This window comes from Leuresthes tenuis, unplaced genomic scaffold (assembly GCF_036924035.1).
Source record: "Leuresthes tenuis unplaced genomic scaffold, fLeuTen1.0.hap1 SCAF_20, whole genome shotgun sequence".
NCBI classification, from domain to species: Eukaryota; Metazoa; Chordata; class Actinopteri; order Atheriniformes; family Atherinopsidae; genus Leuresthes; species Leuresthes tenuis.
Window position 1 is genome coordinate 15,415,294 of NW_027325374.1, and position 20,749 is coordinate 15,436,042.

Below are 20,749 nucleotides of genomic sequence, written 5' to 3' on the forward strand. Positions count from 1 at the left end.
AGAGAAATAGAGGTGTATCCAGCAGCCAGAACACACACATACACACACATGTGGAACATTTGCACTATCAAAACATGTATTCTTGCACGCTTGTCTTATTTGTATTGTAGTGTGTGCGCACGCACAGGCTCTCATGCCTGCATTTTTCTTTTTCTTCTTCTCCCACCATCTCCAAACACAGTGGTGTATTGTGCAGCCTGACCTGGTCCCTGTCCAAAGGCAAAGAGAACCCAGATTGCTGAAGCAGAGGGCCCACTACTAATAGGCTGACCAGGCAGCAGTTGTTAAAGCCTGCTGTGGCCATCCAAAGCAACAGGGGCCGCATGCTGAGCCCAGAAATTAAGTCTGTCTGTACGTGTGAGTCTGTGCATATTCTTTTAGATCAGCTACTGAAGGGTTTTTTTGGACGGCACTTTTAGGAGCCAACATGGCACCTAAGTGTAATTTCATGAGCACTGGTAAAGGCATTTGACTGACTTTTAATAGTCCTCCTTCTCCATAACCTCATCCAAATGCTCTATTTTCAACCATCCTTTTGGGCAGTGCTGTGGAGGTGGGACACAGAGGGGAAGAGAGAGTTTGTGGAGGAGGAGGAGATCCTTCTCCATCTTTAGTTCGAACTCTGAGGATTAAATGCCTCAGTGGTTTATGTCTCCTGCTTGACTGGCTCATTGTGTACTTTCATATGATTAGCACCTGTATTAGCGTAGCATAGTTACAAAGTACAGTGTTTTTGACAGGGGCGGATTTTCCATGGAGAATGTTTTTTTCTTTCTTTTTCTTTTACTTTTTATGGTATTGCTACAACTATTTTGGTAGTCTAGATCCTCTTAAATGGTTTCCCGCTCAAAGTGATCTTCAAATACTATAACCCGGATAGTATAGATCAGTGTTTCTCAATTCCGGTCCTCATGACCCACTGCCCTGCACGTTTTCAATGTTTCCCTCCTTCACCACACCTGATTCAAATGATCAGCTCATCACCAAGCTCTGCAGTGGCCTGATAAGGAGCCATTCATTTGAATCAGGTGTGGTGGAGGAGGGAAACATCGAAAACGTGCAGGGCAGTGGGTCATGAGGACCGGAATTGAGAAACACTGGTATAGATACAGGGCACATGCTTTATTATTTCCTTGAATTTCCCTACTCTTACAGTCCACAAAAATGTGGATACAACTATGCGAGTCCAGACCTTTGACTAGTAATGATCAACTGAGTCCCTTTCCAAAAGTCATTTTTTTAGATATTTATATGTACAGGACCACAAACAAACCCTTATGATAAATAATTGCAGATACTTCAAGGACATGTAAAAGGTGGGAAATTTTGGGCGGGTGGAGGGATTGTGTTACTGCCAGACATTGTGTGGAAGTAACAGCTGTATTTGTACACATGCGTGCTTATAGAACAGTTAATGCTGTCTATATGAAGAGCAGAGCGGTGGAGAGTGATTATGAGAAGGGCATGACAGGAAGTCTCAGGATAGAGAGACCATTAAATGAATTAAAGGGCCAAAAAGTATCTGCTCTATTATGGTCTAAGCTGAGGAGTTTCAAAATAGGAAAAGGAAACAAAATGAGCACAATTCTCCTGTGGTACAATTTTGTGTGTATGAGTGTGTGTGTGTGTGTGTGTTTTTGTGAGTACGTGGATGTACATTATGTGATGCATTATATTCAATCAGGCTCTTCCTAATGCACACACTCCTCCACCTTTCTGCTTTAAACATGTGTGTTCCAGTACTCACGTAGAGTAAAACCTCTCACCAGTGAGGTAAAGAAGATACATCAAGGGCCCCAGATGTATCTTTACCCCCACTCCTTCTCCCATGTCCCAGTAGGCGCATTTCTGTAATGGCCCCCTATCGATTCTGAGGCCTCCTTGTCCACACTCAATGCCCATCGATCGGCACCTCGCAAAGAGTCTCAGAGGGCTGCTACACATGCTGTCACTATGGTGCGCTGTGTGGCGAGTGTGTGTTTTGCGTGCATGTCTGTAAAATAGCACTTGCTTAAGTTCTTTTAGAGAGGGGGACGCTGTCTCTGTACGCCAGCGCGTTCATACATCTTTGTGTGTGGGAATGTGTGCGTCCATCCCTTTCTGTTAACCTTCCTGTACTCTGTTAATGTATCTGGAGACCTTCAGTGAAATCGCCTCACTGCATCATGAAGTGAAGGCCTTAGTCTCATTAAATCGTGAATGATTCAGGCCTCCTTATCTTAAACCTTGCAGCATGAAGACATAAACCCCCGACATAAAGAGACTCGCACGGCAACGGCTGTTTCAAGAGACACAAGACCACAAAAAAAAAAAAGAAAAGAAAACTGTTGCGCTTTCCACTTAAAAAGGAGGGGAAAAAAAGACTACTGATTAATCAGTCAAGCCACATGAAAACTTTGCTTGTTATTGTTGCTGCTTGATTTATTGAAAGCTCAAATCTGGGTCAAGCTCCCCCTTCTCCATTTTGCTCGTCTTGCTTCTTTTTTTTACCCTCTCTGCCTTTTTTTCTACCTAAATAAGAGCCAACCCCCCACGTCTCTTCCCTTTGTCTCTCATCTGGTTTTCTGTTTTTGTTAAAGGACACTTGATTAATGGTGTCACAGACAAAGCCCACAGTCTGTTCTCAGCGCGGGCTCAGATCAGGCTCCACTCGAGGTAAACCAAAACACGTGTGCTTCTGACTTCCACTGGAAACTCCTGAGGAGAAAGAGAAGAAGTCCACGACGGTAGTGGCTGATTTTATATCTGCAACAGTTTGGGTCCCTCCTGTGCTTTGAATTAGAGAGCAGAAGGTAGAAGGAGCCAGGATGAGTTGGCATGTTCAGATCGTTGCCCGTCTCTCTGTTTGTGAGCAGCTACGATCTAGTTGCATGAAGCCAACCTCTGTCTTTTCATGCGAGCGTGGAATTTTCCTACTTCTCAGGCTGAGTTTTATCTCTCACAGTGTGAAATTGCACATTTTTAGTCATTTTCATGTAGTGATGAGACATCCTAGCACTTGATTATGGTTGCTTGCCTGCAGGCTCCTCAGGATTGAACTCCGTGCCACTGACAGTCCTATAGAAGAGAATTGCCTTATTGAATGATAATCGAGCATTTTATTCCTGTGACTGCATTGTTAGTTGTCTTTGTAATGGCAGGGCTTGACACTCATGACCAACTTCATTGCTACACACTTCTATGTTTGTGCAGCTTTGACGTGGTCTAATTGAGTGTGTTTGCTGCCTAAGGTAAACTTGTCCTCTCTGGAATTATTATCCAGAAGGTATATTGGCTAATAACAGTTATGTGTTTGCTTATACTATATGGCAGTGACTCACTGGACCATTCTACCTCCTTTCAATTTATATCTTTGTGTACAGTGCACTGTGAGCCATTACAAACACAGTATGGTCTAAATGTACTGTATGAGGAGAGATGTAAAATGATGAACTGGCATTAATGCCTCTGTGCTTCTGTTTTGTTTTTTTCTTTTTCTAGCCTGACATATTTCCCATGAATGTGCTTTTGTGGTCATGCTCTATCGGTAATACTAACACCACTCTCCACCTCTACTGTAGAGGTTCAGGGAAACAAGAAGTGTGACCAGCTTAGCCGCTTGGACAGCGATTTTTGTTCACTGCATAAGGAATCCTTGTCTGTTAAACTTAATAATTGGCCTTACCTCGCTCACATTTCTCTGCTGACTCTATTGTAAAATTCTAATCATCGCTGCCTAACCTGAAGCATGCGGGGGGGGGGGGGTTAACAGGGCACGAGTGTATGCTAGTTCAGAGTCGGTCAGAGAGATCCAGAGGGAGTGTAGCTGGTCAGCAGAGTCACTGACCAACAGCAACAACACAACTCTTTTTAAAATAATGTGCACCCAGGGGAAGGATAGAGCTCTCTTGATGGGCCCGTTGCAGTCATCCATTGCACTTCAACCAGTGACAATATGTGCCTGCGAGCTTGCTGCCTTTCCCAGTTCACATAGAATGATGCTGAAGCCTTCCTCAGGGTCTGTGAGGGATTAGCAGTGTCACGTGGAGCGCCAGAGGTGGTGGCAGTCTGATCAGATAAAATTGTTCAACCCTATAAGTTGATGAAGGCATTTAGAGTAGAGTTGAAACGTTATCACACTGTTTGTGGGATGTATTAGTATGCCAGCGAGAATGATAAAACAGTAAATACATAAACTGGATTGGTTACAGACGGCTGATGAGAAAATGCACCTGGGACTGTTCACGATAAACACTCAAACTGCAAACTGCAGTGCAGGTAGGCGGGTTCTTTTTCCAAAAGATTCCAGCTGGTGTGTAGGAGTCCAGGAGTGGAGTAGCACTCAGAAACGTTTCCTTTCTCCTTTTTCTTTTGAACTGTGGATTGAACCGGACGACTCGCTAATGCTTCCCTCCTGGTATTAAGATCAGGTGAAAGGAAAGCGTGTGTGTGTGTGTGGAAAAAAAATTAAAAAAAGGGCTCTTTTTAAAGTGTTGAAATAAACGGCAGCTCAATTTTTATTTTTTTCCCACTTTCGATATCGCTAATGTAGAAAGAGGGAGCAGAGATGTGTAGCGGATCCGAAAGAATAAATAAATGAACACACGGAGCTCTGTTCATGGCAGTGGTGTGGGTGACACGCCAGTTCTAGACTCTGTCGCCTGCTGTGGGGCCTGAGCAGTGTAGTCCAAACGAGCTCTGACTGCCATGGAGGCAAGTGGCTCATCTTCACTTTATTAGACTGAGCACTTGTTAATAATTCATACCTCACTTTCTCTGGAAGCACAACCAAAGGCTCAGCTGCGCCTGTCTGGCCTTATTTCTTATCACTGGACATTCAAGTCATATCCTGTTTTTGGACTGCAAGTTATTTACTCACTTACACCTCAGCCTATACCATACATTGTGCACCTGCCTGGATGAGCAGGTGATACTGTAGAGCCAGAGGCAGAGGAAGAGTGGCTGTGGCATGTGTGTTTTCTCATCTTTGTTGTCAGCTTTCTTTCTTTCTTTTTTTTTCTTCCCCTTTTTCTGTCATTACCTGCAGTCTCACTGCACTAAGACAGTGTGTACCGAGCACACTTTCTCTCTCCCTCCACCCCGTGCGAGTTCTTGTGTAATTTTTGCCTTATTTCGCTCTCCTGCTGCGCTCTGGAGTCAGATTTGGTTATGCATGCACCCCGTGTCTTTAATCCCCCATGCATCCCTGTATTGTGTACATTGCATAACCACCCACTGCTAACCCAAGGGGTGTACCTCCACCATCCATCTCTCTCTCTCCCCACCCTTCCACCCGTCTTTATCTTGCTTTTATGGCGGCAATCCAAATCATCACTTCTTTCCTCCCTTCCATACCTTCTTTCCAAAACCCCAAAAGTCCAGCCAGTTGATGTCTATCTCTTACTCTCTCTGTGTATTTGTCTTTTTCATACTCCCCTCTTGTGTTGCTGTTCCACTCCTTGCTCCCTTGCTTCTACTAGTTCCCATCCTTTCTCTCCTCTCTCCAGTCTTCATCCTCTCCCTGCCTCCTGCGCTCCATTCTCCCCGTGGTCTCATTAGGCGAGAAGGAGACTGCCTAGTGTGTGTGTGTTTTCTTATCCAAAGTCTTACTTGACTGAGCATGCCACTTGCACTAGCAAGGACCTGGGCTCCATTATTACCACAAAGCTGTCACAAATAGTGTATAAAGTAGCCTCCTGTTGCTAAGTAATGGGTGAGCACAAAGGCCGCTCTCTTACCATCGGCTGCAGCCACTGCTCATTGTTACTAGTACAAGAGAAACAGTTGTCAGTATGGTGGAATAGCCAATGAACCTCAATGCCAATAAAGAGAACAGAAATTAGACGCAACAGTAAGGTATGCACACATAGCTGCTCTGCAGTTTTTCCAGCTCACGCTGCTCCTAAAGCCACATACCAAACACATCTGTCTCCTCTTTATAAAGGCACCCCACCTATGTGGTCCTGCCTCTGGGATGTCCTCCTATCTACTGAGTGAATGAGTGATTTTATACCTATATATGTACACTTGTGTGTGTTTGTCTGTGTGTGTCCACAACTGTTTTGCTAGTGTCTAGTTACAGGGATGGGGCCTTGCACAGGAATCTCCGCTGCCTTGCTGGCAGGCCTGACCTCAGCGGGTCATCGTCCATTACCACATGAAACCTAAATGTCAAGCTCAGCCCCCTGCTATAGCCATTTGTCTTTCTCTGTGGGTCAGTCAGCCTGGATCCACATGTACATGCAGGCACTCTCACCTGCCAGTACTTGTCTGTGCACAGAAACCCGCTTCTATATAATTCCCTGTAACAAGTTTGGAGTTTCATTGCTGTTTTGGGACTGACGGATCCTGCTGGTAGCCGACAGTTGTTTAGCTTTAGGTTTTCTGTGAGATGATAGAGTGACCCTTGCTGTTTACACTGAGTAGTTAATGAGTAGACACGGAAAACAGAATACTGCAGATGTTATGCTCCTTTTCACTTTGGAAAAAACATCTGTTGGCGACTTCTTTTAGTCATTTTGTCTGCTTTTGAGAGTTAAACAAGATTTGTCAGACTGTCAGATCTGTGCAAAAGTGTATTAACTAGTTGAAGAATTTAGGAGAAAAGCCAGTCTGTTGAAACGTCATTTGCAAGGTCACATCGTGTGAATGATTCATTATCTGCTTGAATATTTATCTGGATGGTGATTAAGCACGGAAAACATATTTGTTCGTGCTCACCTGAAGCAAGCTTTCTAACCTCGTGTCAGTATGATAAAAGCACTTTTTCCCCTGTGTGCTGTGATGAGCCCTAACAGCCGTAATCAGAAAACACTCCAGCCTCCTCCATCACGTGTTACCCTCATTATTAAACAACCACAATCCATTTTGATAGATAAAGAACAGAGGGAGACTCGGGAGTGCGTGTTTTGATAGCCGCAGTAACCGTACGCACGCACATATATAAATATATGACTTGTTTACAGGATGCTGTCAGCCATGTGTCCTCATGATAAATAAAGAGTGAAGCATCCCCTTTTTTAATGACGGTATATACAGGCCTGCACGCCGAATATTGACGGAAAGATTGAAAGCATTCTCAGGGGCCTTTCTAACATGACATATGGCTCTCAGTCTGTATTTTTCCCCCCTCTGTCCTTCATTTCCACCCCTCCCTTTCCCTGCCAGCTCTTCTTTTGCTTGTCTTTGACAGTAGCTTTTGCAGGGGTCTGCATTTCAGACATGGACATTTCAGACATGGACAATTCAGACATGGACATTTCAGACATGGACATTTCAGACATGGACATTTCGTGACGCTTGTGTTTAAGCACATTTATGAACATATAAGGAAGTCAATAACTTGCAATAAAGGTTGACAGTTTTCATTTCATATTCGCATTCTCTTCAGAGAATGATGGGGAAAAAAAGAAAGGTTTAAGAGGACTGTGACAAATGTGCCAAGTTATTTTTTTTCTTTTTTTAGAAAACCCTTAGGAAACGGGGAGCTATTTCAAACAATGCCTGTTTGAATTTCGCAAGAGATCCCAAGCGCATTTATCAAGAGCTGCCAGCAACGGGGAAAGTACAAAGAGTATGAAAGACAAGTATTTAAAAATAAACCGAAATGCACAGGGTAACTAAAAGTATAGTGGCAAGAGAGAGCAGCTTGTTGTGGGGTGTTCACAACCCAGCTAGCAGTGGTATATCCGGATACTGCAGCAGCAGTGCCACCTGCATTAACAGTCTGTGCAGTAGATGCTGTACTCTTCCTTTTGATAAATGTTTCATTGTGTATGCTGTCTTTGTCTCAGGTTCTCCCTCCTCACACTGGTGAGTGTTTTCAGACACCGGCAAGCCTTTTGCCAAGTGTTAGTCAAGTATTTGATGTCGGTCCCAGTTGTTGTTGTTCTCCTGCCTCCTCGGGACCAGATCGCAGGCAGCGTTTGCTAATCTGCAGGTTCAGACACACAGCTAAGGGACCACTATCAGCAGGTTCTCTGTGTTCTTTTCTTTCAACCAAAGGGAGAGAGTTGATAGTTCTCAACTTGTTGTGTTACCTGTTCCACACAAAGACTTACACTGATACATGCTGATGTCACTGTGCTGATCGCTCAATTTCTTTTGCCTCTCTGGCCTCTTAAAGTTGCTGTTTAACCCCATTATCTGATTAGATGTGTGTGTGGCAGGTTAGGGATTATTTTTGTGTTGCTTATACGTTTAAGTGTGAGTCCCAGTTGCCTCACAAAGATGAAGAGCTCCCTCTTTACCCTAGGGGGATGGGGTTTGACAGTACTGTAGCGCCCCCACCTACCCCCCCCCCAACGCACACCTCCTAACCCCACCATCCCCCACTGCTGATAAATGTGTTTTTCTTAAGGGAAGGAAGTGGTTGGTTTAGGAGAATCTCTTTTAATGTGGCTTTTTTTCCGTGTGTGTGTGGCTTACTAATGCAGTGCAGGGCCGTGCAGCAGGGTTAGGCAGACTCGGAGGCAGGCCCGCAACCTCGACCTCAGCATCATTTGTTTGGACGAGGGCCGTCAGCGGCTGTCACAGGGCCCATGATGAAGTGTCAGTCGGTAATTGTCCCTGCGAAGCATCCACATCTCAGGGGGTGATGGTAGAGGGAGGGAGGATGGGGGAGGCAGAGAGCTGACAGAGAGAGAAATTACACCCAGAACTCCTATTCTCTCTCTCCTCCTTTCACTCCCCATTTCTTTCCACTTTTTCTCCTCGCTCCACCTACAGTTGCACCTCATATAAAGGTCTGCTGTGTGCATGGCTCAGACCGACAGCAACCATAGAGCTTCAGCTGGACCCCAGTGTCAACAAAATTCGTGCATCTACTATATATGTGAGTCTAACGTCAAGGCACCAGGAGGAGGATAGTATTCCTCTGCATTCGTGTATGTACCTTATCTAGATCAAGTATTTTTCTCAGCAACAGCTCCTCCTCAGTTTTTGTCTATCCTCTTCACCCCAGTCTGTCAGCTGTCGTTCGCTGTACTTAGAATTGAACATTTATTTTGCTAAGACTCCTCTTGAAACCTCTTTGGTCAAAATTGCCGCTTGTACTTCCCCACTTATCTTAAAAATGCATATATATTTATTTTAGTCCTGGTCCATGTCGTAATTAGATTTGGCAGGGTCGTGTATTGACCGAACAATGTCTCTATGTAATGAAAAGCTTTTACAGGACGCACAGCAGCTATTTATAGTGCAATCCATAATGTCTTCCCATATGTCAGGGCTCCCTAACGCACATCGTCCAGGCTCCTGTCTATAAATTGCCAGCAGAGGTTTGAAGTCAGAGCCTGATGTAAGCGCTCCATGATAGACAAGTTGTGGATGGACTATTTGGATAAGAGGGGGGGGGGGAGGATGGTAGGATTGAGATATTAACACACAGACCAAGGGGGAGGTGTAACAGAGAAGGAGGGGAAACAAAAATGGCAAAGACTAAGGAGGATCCAACCTGGAGAGAAAGTATAGAAGCTGAATACTGCAACCTTATTTCAGTGGAAATGGAAAGTGGGAAGGACAGGATTTGGAGGAAACCACTTGGATACAAGAGTCCTACGTTTGAACTCTCCTCTGTCCTTTATATAACTCCCACCACCATTGTAATTGGCAGCTTTGTGATGATGGGCTGAAAACTATAATGAATGACAGATTAGGACAGGCGAGGAAGAATTGGAGCGAAATTCTAAAGAATTCTGTCCAAAGATGAAGTGATGTCAGAGAGAAGAAAGACGTATGGGAGGGTAGAGGAGGAGTCTCCACTTTCTGGCTTGTGGCCACCTATGACACCCAAAGGATATCAGGTGAATTAGGGGCCAGATGGGATACATCCTGGTCCTCGTCCCTCTGTCTGCCAGTCTGCTGACTGCAAGCAGAACATGGGCAGCCACTCCTGTTGTCTAAAGGAGGACCCCACCCCTCCTAACTCACACATATGCACTGCTCCTCTGATTCTTCCCCCTTAATGGGGCGCTGGCCTGGGGCGCTGGACCAGCTCCCTCTGGTACAGCACACAAGCGGCATTCACACACGCTGATCACACATTACAGACACTCCTGGATGCCCGTGCACACACAAAACTGGGAGAGGACTATGAAACCTCAGCCCACTAAATTATGTTCTAGTCTGTGAGATGATTAATCTGGTTGGTGATTAGTTAGTTTAGGAGGGAGGCCACAGCTTAGGCCATTTTAATGGGCCATCATTCGAGAGATGACTCTATTGTCCTATCCCTTTTGACACTTGAATCCAATCAAACTGGTTGGCACTGTGGCTTAAGACAAGAGAGTCTGGGAGGGGTGGCAGGGCTGCCGGCTGGGGACAATTGATCTCTACTGGAGCATCTATTCCTATTGGCCTATGGAAATATAGGAATTTCTTCATGTGAATGTGCCGTGTCTTTAGTGTGGGCACAGACCGGTGCAGAGACTCCGTGTTACACTATGTACATGTATGACAGACGAGCAGTGAATGTATGGTAATCTTTACATGTTATTTCTAGCGGCAGCAGCCCAGTGCATAAAAGTTCATGTAAGCAAAGTCCGCATCAAGATACTAAAAGAATCCTCAATGAAAAAAAGTACTTTTAGCCAAGAATAACCAATTAAGTAGACTTATCTGTTATTCTAATTTTTTTTAAATAAATTCCAACCAGCAAACTTTGCACAACAAATACAAAGAAAGTTGCGTTTTCTCCCATACACACAAACACCACAAGGGATCAACTTTTTTTTTTTTTCTTTCTGCTCCTTATTACCACGGAGGAGATGCTCAGCTTGATTAACACTTCTCTTTCATCCTCTTCATTAGGAGAGTAAAACCACTGCAGCAGCTGCAGCTCCTGAAAAGAAGGCATGAATTAGAATCCACTTGTTCCATAGGCTGCCGCTAATTCCACACAAAGGCGGTTAATGGTGGGAAGTAATAGGAAAAGGGTGTTTCTAATTGTTTCTTTGGACGACGCAGAGTGCGCTGCGGCAGCTGTTTCCTCAGAGCGGACCAGGTCTGAACAAAGTCCAGCGGCTGCAGTGGAGGCTCTGCCACACGACTATTCGGTTCCATGGACCTTATGAGCAATAAATGCGCGTAGACGAGCCAATTTCCTCTGGCGAAGCGTCCTGCCGAGTGGAGGAGCATGGGCCTCAGTGGATGAGAACCACCTGGTGCTGAGGGAAGTGATTAGGGTTGGCACCACTATGAGCGAAGAGCTGTTTTGTTAAGTAGGATCGAGATGCAAGGAGGGAGAGCTCACACGAGTTACGTTTGCTGGAGAAATATTGACATTTCGCTCTTGTCAGAGCAAGATCTGAGGCACAGTGTTGTTTTGTTAGTCCCCAATTAGAGGGAATTATTTTGGTTACAGCATGTGTTTTAAATTTTGACACTGGTGCTGATTGTCGAGCCCGTTGGAGCGTGGGACACGCCACAACAGGGTGGGGGGGGGTTCAACTCCCAATGAGCTACGTGCGTAGCAGCTGAAAAGTCAGAATTGTTAAGAGTGGCTAACCATGGAGAACATGAACACTTTGTCTGCACTCTTGGGAATTTTATTGCAACCTCAAAAATTTGTCTGGAAATGTATAGAGAGTGGTGATGATATCTTTTAGGAGGTTCACACACACACACACGGGTTGGATAAAACCCCATCAAGTGGCATTCAATGTGCTTGGTTACAGCATTTCACTGTGACACTGAGTAGAAACAGCCATCACGATACCATCTGGAATGCATTAAACTACGTAAGCTGGCCCTGGTTAGTAGATCCCAAACTTTCTCTTTTTACGTCAAGAACTGGAGCCCAGGGATGTCAACAGCCAAAAAGCCCCATTTGTGAGTATTTACTGTAAGAGAAGTCCGTCTCCTTTATAGGAATTACAGCAAACACTGTCGAAATGAGGCTGTTATGAACCGAAATGACGTTTTCAACAAAAGAAAAAAAAAAAATGTGAGAAAGTAATGGAAATAGATAATTATGTATGATGCTCCTCATTTTCTGAGAAATAACCCTCTGGCCTCCGAGTTGCGGCACTTTTCATCTGATCTCGTTCACTTTGATGTCCGTCTAATTCGTTTGACCTTTTAATTCAACACGGCACGTCAGATCCCTCTCAGGTGTGTGTGTGTGTGTGTGTGTGTGTGTGTGTGTGTGCCTTCTCACAGGGGTTATTGCAGCCGAGTGAATGTTGGCTCGCGGACAGTAACTCTAATCCCATTTGATGATGGAAATACAGTACATACCACTGAGGATTATGTGTGCATTTGTGTATGCGTGTGCATGTGTAAACAAAGGCTGTGAACATTAAGACATGATGGTAGTTGTAGTTGTGGTAGTTGGGTTTATGCTTGTTGTTATTTTGGGGGAACTGCTCTTGGACCACCACAGCCGCAGCACTCATCTTCTATCAGAGTTTTTACTCATCTCTCCTTTTGGTTTATTCTTTCTTGTCATTTCCAATTTCCTGTGTATCTGTGTACTGTCCATCCAGCCCTTTTTTTTTCTTTTTTTTATCCTGCTCTGTCCTGCTCATTTGCCTCCTGCTGCCCAGTTCCCTCATTCATCTTTTAATCTCTCTTCATCTGGTCATCTCTCCCCAGTCTGGATCTTGGCATTGAGGCCTGTAATTGAGCCGCCGTCACTCGAATGCTTCATAAAGCGGGAACAACAGAGAATCTCGCCATCGTTTTCTGTGCCTTTGGTTTGAGTGGGAGAGCGAGACGGCTTTTAGAGAAAAGATAATGGTGACGATTAGATATCTTTGGAATAATTTGAATGTGTATTGCATTTTTGTATGTATTTTTACATATATTTGTTTATTTTCAAGTTGCATTGCATATATTTAGCTTTCTTCATTGCCGTTTTGAAAGTGCATGCTTAAGATACATACCAACAACAGCTATTAGAGACTGCATTTGGACAGTTTCTAGTTGGACAAAAGAGAACTTGAGTTTTTGTACATTTGAAAAAAAGAGTTTTTTCTCTGAGTGCTGTACCCAAAACATTTGCCAGATTGTACTAATATGGTCCAAACCTCTATCACAAATGCCAACCTTGAAGCAAGGAAAGATTGAGTCTGTCTTGAATGTTCATTATTGTGAGAATCCTTGTGTGCTAAATGTCAGTGGTTATAAAATTTTTACCTGGCATTTGCTGCTGCTTTTCTGTCCAGAGGGGCTATCCTGCCTGATCTTGTCCTCCTTTTAGCTGAACACCCATTACTAAAGAAAAAAGCTAAATCCGTTTTTCTAAATGTTTGTGTAATTTCTGGCTAACTACAGTGTGCCGCAGAGGTACTGATCAACCAGGGTGTGGATGTTTGGTCTCTTCTTTTTCTAATGCTACTGCTCTAATCTTTTTGCTTTCTGCCCGCGAGCCCCTGAAACTGTGCGTGTGCGTTTGTGTGTGCTGTGCTCGGAGCTCCATATCTCAGTATTATAAGTTTACTTTGTCAGGTGAGATGGAGAGGAGGAAGGAAAGTGTGAGTGAGTGAGAAAGAAGGATGGCGAGAAAGAGATGTTCTGAGCTCTCGAGTTTCAGTCTGAAAGAGGATCCACTGCAGGATGCCCCACAGGCAACTAACAACTAACACACACACACACACACAGAAACTGAAATATGAAACATTGGCAGCACACATCAGCACATACAGTGCAAGATATAGAGCCCACATTCACACACACACACTGACATCTACACCAAAATGTGTGTGTGTGTGTGTGTGTGTACATGTCTTTGTTCAGTCTGGCTGTCCTCTTGGCACGTAAATCATAATGGATCTCATTATCCAGCTGGGATGGCTTGGTGGGGCCTGTCTGGCAGGAGATGATAGCTGGATGGCTGAGGGGCTGCTATAACACATACACACACACACACACACACACACACACACTCATCTTTATCCATATACTGCACTGATGTTATTTAGCTTGTGTAGCTACTGTAGGTGCATTTATGTCTCATTTTAACAAAAATAACCTCAAGAGACACACTGACAACCACATGCATGCACACACACACACACACACACACACACCAATAGACTGGTGTGCATTTGCAGCCCATTCAGACACAATGGACATTAGAGGCTCAGCTTGCCGTCGGACAGAAGCGATGCAGAGCAGAGGGAGGGAATGATGAAAAATGGATCTTATCGTCTTGCTCTTTCTTCCTCGCTATCGTTCTGTCTGTCATTCTTTCCTCGCATATCTGGTTTTGAGGTTACGTTTGTTTCTCCTTTTGAGTGCACAAGAATTTTGGCTGCCTATTCACGGCACTGTCTCCCACACTTGATGCAAGCCAGCCATGAATTGCAAAATCAGTCCATGCAGAACACATCTGAATGAGCTGTTGGGGGAAGGGAGGGGGGACCCAACAAAAAAAAAAAAATGTTGTGTCTTGGTAAAAATGTATTGGTCTTGTACAGTACACACGCTGTAGCCCTTCTATGTTGGAGCACTGCAGCCCCTTGTGCTGTGAACACAGGCCGAGCAGTCGTCTGCTCTTAACACAGTTAGGGCCTGCGCTATTTGTCTGGACATGACCATTACCCAAGCCAATTACTGGCTGGTGTGCAGGCTAGTCGCCAGCAACCTAATGTTTTCCCGTCATGCCCGCCTCCCCCTCCAAACCCCTCCTTATTGAAACACACACACATAAACAGAAGGAGGGGTGAAGGGTAGAAAAAGATGGAGAGGAAGGTTGAAGGGCCTTGGGCGAAATTCCCAACCCCATCCGACTACACTGACTGATACAGCTAATAAACTTTCATTTAAGCTAATGTTCTTTTTTCCTCTATTTTTTTTTCCGCTCCCCCCTTTCTTGCCTTTCTTTATCTCTGCTGTTGTTTTTATGTCATTTATTTCCACTCTCCTCCTCGCTGATCTCGATTTTTTTTCTGCCTGTGCACCCGCAGAAGGGTCTGTTCGGACAATCAATGCGGGTAGTACACCAGCCGGAAGCCCAGTTGTCCGAACAGCACACCTCTCAATCAGTCTGAACAGCAACACCCAGTGAGGTAGACACACACACACTCGGTACATCTTGAACTGAACTCATTTTATGCATCACGTACACACTCTGCGACAGTGGTAAATGTCATACGCTGAGGTTTATACATCAAAACAAAGCCAACAACATGACATCAAAAAATTCAGAACCATTTTTTTGAAGCGTCCTTGCCTCTGCCAGCCCATGCATCTTTGAACACTTGAGATAAAATGCTAATTGAACTTTCAGACAAAGCAGCTGCTTTTCTTCTCTTGTTTTTATAGCAGGTGAATGGGCTTTGTCCGAGACCGCAGTTGGCTCAGTACACGTGTGGTTTTCCCTGTGATGGCTACAGTGTCAGTATGTGCTGACAGTGGACAGCCACATTGTTTGCTGTTGCTGTACTTTCACCGGTTTGGTTGCTGGGTGTGTGCAGCGCATGCAGTTTGCGTCTCTGTGGCGACTGGATTCTAGGATTTGTGTGGGATTTCGCTGCATTGTATATCTGTGCTGATCGTGATATTTATGAGGACAGCGTGCGTATGTTGTCATTTGAGCTGCTGTGGGTGTGTGATGAAAACAGTTTTTTGATTAATGTCCCGGGATTAGTTAAAGGCCTGCGTTTCTCTTATTTTAACCATTTAAAGGAGCTGTGTTGGGGCAGCCATGGCTCACAGAAATGGTGTGTGTGTTTGAATGGGCCAATAATAGAAACACTGAGATTCCTTGTGTGGAACGACGTGGAGGTTTAAAGCCATTTTGTATATAGGGCTGTCATGATTGTAAAATTGTGGACTGTGGTCCAGATGAGTGTCCTGGTCGAGCTGTAACTGTAGCTCAACTTAACTGTGTGTAAATCCCATTTATTGTGGCTTAATTTAGCTGCTTTCCTAAAGGTGAATTAAGACCATTACAACCATTGTGTGGACAGGATTTTCAGGATTCATCATTAATTTTAACAAGTAGTATGTAGGTGCAGACAACTTTACCTCGGTGTTCTCCTGAGTGCTTACCTGCAAAAGAGATGTTTAGAAACTAGATGTTTTTCCTCAAGCATCACGCTTATTTCAGAAGTGAATGGGAGTTGTGTGCAATTCCTGAGCATGTTTGGATATACAGTATGAATTATTGTTATTCTTTTCCTTTAGACGAACAGGTGCTGAGAACATTACTACACTGTCCATTTGTTGTGCCTGTATAGCAGTTTTTACACTCTTACTGCTTCATTCAGTGAGGCTTCAGACCCTTAGATGATTAGATGACTTTTTTATTATTATTATTTATTCAACGGCCAAGAAAAAAAAGTCTTGCAACATTTTGAACAAACTATGGCTACACTTTGATTTTAAAGCGATCAAACAGCTCCACTTATTATCTGGTTCTGTGAGAAACACTTTACCTACAAGCTACAACTTTACCAAACTCTTTATAAGCATACCTAAGCATAGCTGACAAGGAAGGTTTAGACTCGGTTGACTCTTAAATGAGTACTCTTGTGTTTTAAAGTGAGAATCCCCAAGAATCTGAGTCAAATTGTGTAGCAGTAGAAGATTCACAGCACAGGAAATGGACCACATAAACAGTAAAGGAAAACATGGCGAATCAGGGTTATCAGATGGCTTGCTTAGTAAGATGAAGTGCACATGCTCTCTCAAACGGCCAAAGTTTATTGTCAAGGAGCAAGAGGTTCCTCAAACTATCTGGTCCCTTAAAAGGTTCTTTGCTAGTCTTTGAATAGTGGAAGAAGAGTGCAGAAGATCTGTTGAGTGCAAAACATCCTGAAGCAGAATTACTTAAAATTTCTCTTTTATCTGCTAACATACAGGTGAGCACTCGCTCCGTTGCTTTGTATACTCGTCTGGATTTCTTTTGATGCTTAAAGTTCGCAACGAGGAGCGCCACACGTCCTTCACACCCAGGACTCCGGGTTCGATTCAACGTGTGAGTCGTTTCCGTGGATACTTAGAGCATTTTTGACATCCTGTTTTCCACCCCACAGCCTTCAAGTTGAGCTCAGCCACATTTTTGTGCAGACTTCAAAGCTTCCCCACATGGATCCATAAAGGTGCAGCCCTGCTGTCTGCTCATCCGTCCTGATGTGAAGAGCTCTCCTCTGGAGCTGGAGGTGTGATACAGTAGGTGAGCCAGACAGGCTTAGTATTTTTTAATAAGATGTGCAATAACAATAAATCCTACAGGCTAATCACTTACTCTCCAATAACCCACCCCATCTAAGTCCCAAACCCAGGGCGATGTGGCATTACCCCTCCGCCGCCTTCAATTACACCATTCATCATGTGTCTTATCCGGCCGCTGGTTTGATTGAGTGTTCAGTGGGAGGAGTTGCAAATCCTGCGTTCTTGTATCACTGCGTTTGTTGTGTGTGTGCGTGTCTGTGTGTGTTCGAGTGCTGACAGGAATGGAAAGCCGCGTTCATTTTGGAGGATGTGGGCATATATGTGTGTGTGTGTGTGTGTGTATGGGATGTATTGGGATGTATGAGTGTGAGTGTGCACAAGAGATCTACAGGAGTGTATAAATCAAACCAGATGATTGTCCCTCACTCTGATCCGCTCTGTCACAGCAAGTGCATTTCTCTTCTTTTTTTCTTTTTTCCCGCCTCCTGCCATCACTTCACTTCCTTCCTTTCTCCCTCCTTCTTCCTCCTCCTCTTCTCTGGAACAGATTTGTCTGGGGGCCCCCATATAATCTCCAGCAGTGCCCGTTGTTGGGAGACGGGCGACAAATTTTAATAAGCAACTGGGCGCTGTAATTTAACGGCCTGGGAGGGAGATTAGGCTGATTGATGCTGGGCTCGCCTAATGGTCCAGCCTACGGCACCCAGCCCAAATTGGTGGTAATGAAAGTTTTGTGCAAATTGAGATGGAGGAAAATAAGGCATCCACATATCTTCTCTCACTCTCCATCTTCATTCATTCTACACTTCTCTCTCGGATTCTCCCTGAATGTTCATTTTGTTCTCTGCACTCTCAATCTTTTTGACAAGGTGCGTCTTCTCCCTCTCTCTCTCTCTCTCTCCCTCTCTCAGTGATGTCCTCTCTTTCCTCCCCTCTTTTTATTCCTTATCTGCTTCACTTTCTCTCTCTCAAGCTGTCCCTCATCTCACCATCATTGTTCATGCCCTCTTTCCCCTTTGTCTTCTTCATGCTTACCCCTTGCTCTGCCTCTTTGCCAAAGTCGATTTGTCCCTCCTCTTCTTTTTTTCCCTCTTTCACTCTTCTCATTCGCGAGTTTTTCTCAGGCACTCATACCACCACTTAGTTTGCTATTTACTGTTATTCGCCATCAATGACACCCTCATTTGCTTCCCCTCTCCTGTCTTGGCTATGCCCGTAGGTGGTTTCTTTTGTGTGCTAATGTATTGCAGATGGGCTAAGTTATCTGTGCTGCTCCTGTGTTGTACGGAGAAAATGCATTTAGACTTGCAGGGACATTTATTTTTTTTAATATCCATCCCTCTAAATCAGGCTCCGCTGACTGCTCCTCTCTCAGACTTCTGCCAAGCACCATTAGCCATCTGAGATAGCCAGACGCTTTACAGGGTTTGGCAAACTTATGTCTTCACCCAGCACCTTGTCTGATCTGCAAATTGTTTATGGTTTTCTATTTTTCCTCAGTGTTTCATAGCGCTGCAAATCACAATTTGCTTTACCATAAAGTTAGTTTGTAATGAATAATTCCTTGTTCCAGCAGTATGCTTTGGATAAATAAGAGTAATGGCTTCAGTGCTCTCAGGCAGGAGCAACTTCATAAACATAAAAATGGAATAAGAAATCATTATTGTTATTCGACTCTCTGCTGTCTAAGTGCTCTGCACCAAGTATGTCAACATAAAAGCAACTTAGTTTTCCGCCCGTATGGGTGCTTGTATGTGGCTCGGGAAACTGAGGTTTTATAGGTTGTGCATGAGCAAATCTGTGTCCGTACTAAATCTCCAGCTTCCTTTGACCACCACTCCCTTAAGAGAGAGGCACACACACAAGCAGAGGAAAAAAAAAAAAGAGCAAAACCCATGCGTACTCAATGCAGGGAAGTACAGAGTGGCCTTGGTGGGGAAAAAAACAAGCAGTTAGTGGAGTGGTATGGGGGTGGGCAACGCTAATTCACTGGTAATGGAAGACCGCAGCGCTCTGTGTGGTATTTCATATTTCACATGTTATGAAGTCCCCTGAGAGTGGAAGAGATGTGGCAAAGTCACGTGGGACTCCTGCCCCCCCCTCCCGCCAGGAGTTTAGCTTTGATGTGTTTACATATGCTCTGTAAAGATGAGCCGTAATGCACGCATTCATCAGCAAAAACTTACACTCTCTGTATGGACAGTGTTGGCCAGCTCCGGTTCCATTATCCCTACAACATAACGAATATCTCTGGGCACTCTTCACTTTTCCTTTCGCTTAACTCCCACACAGCTCTCTACTTGCTGTAATTATTCCCAAAGGCGATGCTGGTGATGTTATGCGTCTCCTCTCTTGGTGCCACTTTGAGTTATTCAGTGATCTATCATTAATTACTTCATTTCTCCCCTCTAAAGCGCTCGCTTACATTGTTCTAACTGCAAGATGAATTCTCACTTAAATGTGAACCTCTTGAAGTCTTTGTTACAAAAGCGTAGGCGGGTCGGAGGTAATAACACCATCACACTTGGAGAGTTCCCAACATAAAGCATGTACACGGTCCCCCAAATAAGCATTCCTTCCTTTGTCCCCCTTGAAGGCCTCCTGTTAAGTGTGTTTCCTCATGTTGCACAACAAGCAACCTTTAGCAATATCCTGGACAAATGTGAACAAGAGCAACATTTCTTCCAAACCCAATCTGCAACTAAGCGTGTAAATAACCAGAAACTGTCTGAGAAGTTTATCTTGGCGAGAGGCGGCCCTTGTTGATTTCTAACCAGAGTCTGTGGTTGGAATCCCAGACAACACAATATAAACTTGCCTCCCAAGTCCCAGTAAACTGTTTTAAAACAGTGCGGTTGAGGAGCTGGTATGGGAAGTTTCAGATTAGATGTGGCCTCCCTCCACAGGAGCTGTTACAGCTTTGTAAGGCTCACACTCGACTTACCAAAGCGGTTTGTTCAATTTCATTTTGGGAGGAGACAGAGGGAGAGGGGTTTTTTGTGTGTGTATGAGAAGGACGAAGGAAACACTGGATGTGGCTCAGATTGTAAACTTGTGGGAATTCTCAGCTGCTGGTTTCCTTTTTACAGATGCAGTGTGTTTAAAATGTCCAGCAGTAATTTTGGCACCGTTCAGCGTGTTGCGCAAGTTTTTTTTTTTTTTTTTATGCAGGCTCGTATGCCTAGCTATTTTTTTGTTTTTTTGTTTTCTTTCCGAGAGACAGGAAGACGAGGCCATTTTAAAATGAATAAACCCTTTTGACAGCAGAAACTGTGAACAATGTTCAGCCGCTCCTGCTATTTTCTCTCTAGTCTTTGCCTCACTGGATTTTGATTTAAGCATGTTTGTTTAAGGTTTTTTTTTTTTTTTTTTCAAATACAGAGTGATCACAGACTGTCTACCTCCCATGATACAGGCTAGTGAAAGAGCAGTAATGCAGTTAACCAAGAGCCTATGAATAGCCTCTGTTTTCTGAATGCTTTCCTCCCACCTCATAGTTTTATGGTGGATGACGCTTTGAGATATTAAACAGGGTAACAGAACGCTTTGAAGTTCCCCTTCATATGATTGTGGGATATGGCTGATAGTATGAGCTGCAGGGGAAGGGCGGGTTTCGACTCCCATGACTGGTTGCAGTGGATGTAAGGAA

General features: G+C 44.3%; 1 protein-coding gene across 3 annotated transcripts in view; it reads left to right on the forward strand.

The window, feature by feature from the left end:
- raraa (retinoic acid receptor, alpha a) overlaps positions 1-20,749 on the forward strand; it is a 125,290-nt gene that overhangs the window by 19,473 nt on the left and 85,068 nt on the right. The window contains exon 1 of one of the 3 annotated variants that reach the window (XM_072372952.1): positions 17,008-17,101. The exons of the other annotated variants lie outside the window; for them this stretch is intronic. The gene's annotated coding sequence lies outside the window, so the exon portion shown is untranslated. Of the gene's footprint in view, positions 1-17,007; positions 17,102-20,749 lie in introns of those variants that run through there. 3 annotated transcript variants of the gene reach the window in all.